The sequence below is a fragment of the Dendropsophus ebraccatus genome, chromosome 9, assembly GCF_027789765.1.
Source record: "Dendropsophus ebraccatus isolate aDenEbr1 chromosome 9, aDenEbr1.pat, whole genome shotgun sequence".
Taxonomy (NCBI): domain Eukaryota; kingdom Metazoa; phylum Chordata; class Amphibia; order Anura; family Hylidae; genus Dendropsophus; species Dendropsophus ebraccatus.
This window is the reverse complement of record NC_091462.1, coordinates 22,117,133-22,124,287: the sequence shown is the minus strand read 5'-3', so window position 1 is coordinate 22,124,287 and position 7,155 is coordinate 22,117,133.

The window sequence follows — 7,155 nt, the reverse complement described above, 5'->3', positions numbered from 1 at the left end:
TGTTTGTGCTAGTATTTATTTGAGAATTGGCTTTTAGTTTTTAACTTTTTTTTTACATTAGTTTTACATTATGAGGGCAGTGTTGGAGATGAGCAAAGTTACAGTAGCATCCATCTTCTCCAGCCGCTGGGAGGCAAAGGTTGAGCCTACAGGGTTTTGTTACTGTAAATTCGCTTATCTCCTATTTATAATAATGTGTTAGCAGTACATGCTGACATAAAAGGAACCTGCATTCTGCTTCCGATTTTTTGAGGTCAACAGATCTGTGCAGTGAACAGTAAATTCGTTATCTCTTCATTCATTCTTATAGTAAAGTTCTTCCATTCCTTAACCCCTTAAAGACAGAGCCTGAAATGGCCTTAAGGACAGAGACAAATTTTATGAATATGACCTGTGTCACTTTAGTCATTAATAACTTCGGGATGCTTTTACCTATCCGGCCGATTCTGAGATTGTTTTCTCGTGACATATTGTACTTTACATTTCTGGTAAAATGGAGTCGATACTCATAACAAATCTTTATGAAAAACACCAAAATAACGTGAAAAATTGTAAAAAAAAAATGCATTTTTCCAACTTTGAAACCTTTCTGCTTATACAGAAAATGGTTATGCCACATAAATTATATATTAAATAGCATTAGCAACATGTCTACTTTATGTTGGCGGCATTTATTAAACTATATTTCTTTTTTTTTTTTCTTTTTTTTAGACAATAGGAAGCTTAAAACATTAGCAGCAATTTTCCAAATTTTCAGTAAAATTTCAAAATCAGATATTTTTAGGGACCTGTTCAGGTTCAAAGTGTATTTCAGGGGACTGTATGGTAGAAAGCCCCACAAAGCACCCCATTTCAGAAACTGCACCCCCCAAACTCTGCAAAAGCACATCCAGAAAGTTTTTTTTAACCCTTTAGGGGAGGCACAGAAATAAAAGGTAAGTGTCTAAGAAATTTGAAAATTTTTATTTTCTGTGCAGAGATTTTATTGTAATCCAATATCTTTCATAATGATAAACCTATTAGCAGAAAAATGCACCCCGATATTGATTGCTCCGTTTCTGCAGTTTATAGAAATACCCGATATGTGGCCCTATTGCGCTATTTGACGCAACCACAAGCCTCAGATATAAAGGAGCGCCTAGTGAATTTCAACGCCTCCGTTATATTTGGTCATTTTTGACCGTACCACTTCAGGTTGGCAGATGCTCTGGGGTGCCAAAACCTAAAAAACACCCCTAAAGGGACACCATTTAGAAAACTGCACCCCTCAAGGAATGTAACAAGGGGTGCGGTGAGCATCTGGACCCCACAGGTGCTTCACAGATTTTCAGAACAATGTGGTGTAAAAAGGAAAAATTCTATTTTTTACACTAAAATGTTCTAGCCTTCATTTTTACAAGGGGATAAAAGAAAAAAAAACACCAAACGTGTAGCGCAGTTTCTCCCGAGTACAGAAATACCCCACATGTGGACATAAAGTGCCAAGCGGGCGCAGGACGAGCCTCCAAAGGGAAGGAGCGCCAATTGGCCTTTGCAAGCTGGATTTTACTGGAATGGATTTCAAGGGTCATGTCGCATTTACAGAGCCCTCGTGCTGCCAAAACACTGGAAACCCCCCCCCCCCCCCATTCTGGAAACTACACCCCTCAAGGAATTAACAAGGGGTTCAGTGAGGATATGGACCCCACTGGTGACGGGCACAAATGTGGAACAATGTGACGTGAAAGGGAAAATTTTAATTTTTTCACTTTCACGGCACAAATGTGGCCGTCATCAAGGGGTCCATATCCTCACTGCACCCCTTGTTAGATTCCATGAGGGGTGTAGTTTCCAGAATGGGGTCACTTCTGGGGGGTTTCCAGTGTGTTGGCAGCACGACTTCCCTGTAAATGCGACATGGCGTTCATCATCCATTCTAGCCAAATCCAACCTCCAAAATCCAAATGGCGCTCCTTCCCTTCGGAGGCTTGCCCTGCGCCCACATGGCGCTTTATGTCCACATGTGGGGTATTTACGGACTCGGGGAAATTGCTCTACACATTGTTTTTTAAAGGGGTTGTCCGGCGATAAAAAATTATTCACAGAATAACACACATTACAAAGTTATACAACTTTGTAATGTATGTTATGTCTGTGAATGGCCCCCTTCCCCGTGTCCCACCACCCCCACCCGTGTACCCGGAAGTGTGGTGCGCTATACATTACCTGTCACGTGCCGACCACGGTCTCCGATCGTCAGCAGTGACGTCTTCTTCGGGAGGCCAGCGGATCTTCCCGTGTGCCGGCCGCCCTCTGCAGCGTCATCCGAAGCTCAGCCGCGATTGGCTGAGCATAACTGTGCTCAGCCAATCGCGGCTGATGACGCGGCCACGTCATCAGCTGCTCAGCCGCGATTGGCTGAGCACAGTTATGCTCAGCCAATCGAGGCTGAGCTTCGGATGACGCTGCAGAGGGCGGCCGGCACACAGGAAGATCCGCTGGCCTCCCGAAGAAGACGTCACTGCTGAGGATCGGAGACCGTGGACGACGCGAGATGCGGTGAGTATAATGCACCACACTTCCGGGTCTAGCGTGGGTGGGGGGAAACACGGGGAAGGGGGCCATTCACAGACATAACATACATTACAAAGTTGTATAACTTTGTAATGTGTGTTATTCTGTAAATAATTTTTTATCGCCGGACAACCCCTTTAAAGGCTAAACCAACATTATAGTGTAAAAAATGTAATAATTCATTTTTACGCCATATTGTTCCACATTTGTGCCCGTCACCAGTGGGGTCCATATGCTAACTACACCCCTTGTTACATTCCCTGAGGGGTGTAGTTTCCATAATGGGGTCACTTGTGGGGGGTTCAACTGTCTTGGCAACACAGGGGCCTTTTAAATGCAACATGGCCCCTCGAAATCCATTCCAAAAAAACAAATGGCGCTCCTTCCTTTTGGAGGCTTACCCTGCACCCGAATGGCGCTTTATGTCCACATGTGGGGTATTTCCGTGCTTTGGGGAAATTGCTCTACACATTTTAGTGTTTTGTTTTTTTATCTTTTAACCCCTTGTGAAAATGAAAAAATCAATACAAGATCAATGATTTAGTGTAAAAATTAAACATTTTTTACACTAAATGTTGGTCTAGCCTTGATTTTTTCCTTTTCCACAAGGGGTTAAAAAAGAAAGTGAACACAAAACGTGTAGGGTAATTTCCCCTGAGCATGAAAATACCCCACATGTGGACATAATGTGCCATATGGGTACAGGGCAAGTCACCAAAGGGACAGAGCGCCATTTAGAGGCTGGAATGGAGGATGGAGGCCATGTCGCAATTACAAAGCTCCTGTGCTGCCAGGACAGTAGAAACCCCCGACAAGTGACCCCATTCTGGAAACTACATCCCATAAGGAATCCAACAAGGGGTGCAGTGAGAATATGGACCCCACTGGTGACTGGCACATATGTGGAACATGTGCCGTGAAAATAAAAAATAAAATTTTTTCATTTTCACGGCACAAATGTGGCTGTCACCAGGGGGCCATATCCCCGCTGCCCCCTTTTTAGATTCCTTATGGGGTGTAGTTTCCAGAATGGGGTCACTTGTGGGGGGTTTCTACTGTCCTGGCCGCACAGAGGCTTTGTAATTGCATCATGGCATCCTCTAATGGGAATGGCGGCCATACCTACTTAGCTGGGGAAAAGGGACAATTCTAATTTATTTGGGGGTATTAGGCCAATTATTAGTTTATAAGGTTGAAAATGACAGGTGTCCATCAAATTCAACCGGTGTTTAACCAGAGGAAGGCAAAAAAAAACCCTTGTGAGGCAGACGACAGTAGCCTCATCACTGGGAAAAATTCCTTCCTGACTCCATAATGGCAATCAGAATAATCCCTGGATCAACGTGACCCTTGAAATAGCAATAAGGGACAGAATTTAGATAATGTAGAACCCAGTGACGTGTGGTACGCCTTGAAGCGATCCAGTATGCAGAGGCCGGGGTGATCAGGACAGGTGGCACCCTGGAAAATGGTGTCCTTCCTGATCCCCCTGTTACGCCACAGTCTGCACTTCTTCTGGGGACTCCTGTGTTCGAGACGTCACCTGGAAAATGTCCTGGTGCGTTACGGGGTCCTTCATATCCAGAAGCGCTGGGTCCGCCCGTGTATAGAATGGAGTCTATGTGCAGTGGCCCAGCTCGCCCGGCCCTAGAAACAGCCCTTGCTGCTGGAGCCCCCAGAGAAGGTGCACTGTGCTCAGCACTGACCTCAGTAGGTAGCCCGGCTCTCCATCTCCTCCTGCTGGGGCTGTGACTGATCTGATATGGAGCCCAGCTGGGGCTCAGCTCCATGCTGGAGGAGGGGGAGGGGAGCTCAGAGAGGTACAGTACTTCATGCTGGGACAGGGGGATCTCAGCCTGGGGAGATAGTGGATGGAGGAGGCAAAAAAGTCACACTGAAGTAATAAAGATAAAAGCTGTCAGTGTGTTAACCCCTTCCTTCCCTATGTCAGGACACTGCCTGTAGCTACTACACTGTACCTGTATACATACAATGCCAGGCTAACATTATACAGATGGGTTTTATATATGACCTGGCAAAGATTTTCATTTCAACTCCCAATTAGCAGCGGCTGAGGTGTAGTATGGGGTTCTGCGCCAACTGAGGTGTGTATGATGAGGTTTTGCAGCAGCTGAGGTGTATGATGAGGTTCTGCAGCAGCTGAGGTGTATGATAATGTTCTGCAGCAGCTGAGGTGTATGATGAGGTTCTGCAGCAGCTGAGGTGTATGATGATGTTCTTCAGCAGCTGAGGTGTATGATGAAGTTCTGCAGCAGCTGAGGTGTATGATGAGGTTTTGCAGCAGCTGAGGTGTATGATGAGGTTTTGCAGCAGCTGAGGTGTATGATGAGGTTTTGCAGCAGCTGAGGTGTATGATGAGGTTTTGCAGCAGCTGAGGTGTATGATGAGGCTCTGCAGCAGCTGAGGTGTATGATGAGGCTCTGCAGCAGCTAAGGCGTGTAGTAGGATGTACTGCAGCAGCTGACGTGTGTATGATGATGATCTGCAGAGGCAGCTGAGGTATGTGGTATGGCTACTGGAGCCTGAGCAGGGAGCTACATGAGGACAGAGATCCGAGGGTAGCTGTGGGGCGCCGGGAGCAGCTGTCAGGAGACCCGCCTGTGTGTATGAGCTGCATGTATGAGCTGTCTGTATGACTGTGCATGTATAAGCTGTCTGTATGACTGTGCATGTATAAGCTGTCTGTATGACTGTGCATGTATGAGCTGTCTGTATGACTGTGCATGTATAAGCTGTCTGTATGACTGTGCATGTATGAGCTGTCTGTATGACTGTGCATGTATAAGCTGTCTATCTGAGTGTACATCAGGGAGGAGCAAATAAATGGGGGGTAGGGAAGTGCTTCGCTTTATGCAGCCGTCAGCTGGCTGCATTTGAGCTCTGGTCTGGGTGCCTGCTGGAAAAGTGGGATACAGTCCTGGGTGAAGTTTTGCAGGACCGTATCCAGATTTTCAAGACATCTGAAGCAGAACTGAGGAGTATTATGAAGTTGGCTGGGGACACACTTGTATGTGTACTGCTGTACAGACAACAACAAAATGGCACTGCTCCTTTCCCCTCTTTGTTCTCCTGTGAAAATAGAAGGGAGGTGATGATGTCACAGCAGTCGAGCAGAAACTGCCTCTTTTGTCAGCAGCCATATTTCAGGTTATTTTTACCAGCAGTTTTGCTGCTGGAGTTCCCCCTGGTGGCCATCGCTGGGAAATATGAAAAATCTGAAAGTACATTTTTTATATTTTCTTACATGTAAAAAAAACAAATGCAATTTTAACACTTTCCAATTTCTTTTTCTTTGTGACACATTCCCTTTAAGAGAAGAGGAAGGACATTGATTCTGCCCAGAGCCCACCCCTGAAGGAGGGAAGACACTGATTCTGCCCAGAGTCTGCCCCTAGAGGAGGGAGCCTTACAGACAATTAAAAGGATATATACAACCGGAAAAAAAAGGGAGAGCAAACATTTTCTTTTCAAATTAAATGTATCTATCAGACACCATAGCTTCTTCTCAAGTGGAGTACTCACTCTTGGAGGGGAGTACAGGAACACTGTCTTACATCCTCCTTAGTCCTGCCAGCTTCACAAACCAATCAAAAGTTTTGGCTTGTCTCTATGACATGTCAAAAGTTTTTTATGATGCCAGGTACACTTTAAGGCTATGTTCACACTACGTAAAAGTACGGTCGTTATTGCCATCGGCAACAACGGCCTTACTTTTTGCGGAGCGCAACATAACCTTATCTGATATGGGATCCCGGCCGGAGCGTATACACAACGTATACGCTCCGGCCGGAATCCCCTTACGGGGCCGCAAATAACTGACGTCAGTTTTCTGCGGGCAGAATTCAGTGAATTCCGGCCACAGAAGGCCCTGTCAGTTCACTCAGTGAAACCAGCGGCTTCAGCTGCTTGCTTCACTGTGTGCTATGGGAAGCTTTGATGCGGGCGCACGCTGATGTCGGGTTCACAGAACGGCTGGTCTGATACGTTGTGTGAACATAGCCTAAATCAGTGTTTGTTCAATGATTGACAACTGGGGATTTAATAATATCTTTATTATATACACACTACCGTTCAAAAGTTTGGGGTCACATTGAAATGTCCTTATTTTTGAAGGAAAAGCACTGTACTTTTCAATAAAGATAACTTTAAACTAGTCCTAACTTTAAACAAATACACTCTATACATTGCTAATGTGGTAAATGACTATTCTAGCTGCAAATGTCTGGGTTTTGGTGCAATATCTACATAGGTGTATAGAGGCCCATTTCCAGCAACTCCAGTGTTCTAATGGTACAATGTGTTTGCTCATTGGCTCAGGCTAATTGATGATTAGAAATCCCTTGTGCAATCATGTTCACACATCTGAAAACAGTCTAGCTTGTTACAGAAGCTACAAAACTGACCTTCCTTTGAGCAGATTGTGTTTCTGAAGCATCACATTTGTGGGGTCAATTAAATGCTCAAAATGGCCAGAAAAAGAGAACTTTCATCTAAAACTCGACAGTCTATTCTTGTTCTTAGAAATGAAGGCTATTCCATGTGAGAAATTGCTAAGAAATTAAAGATTTCCTACAACGGTGT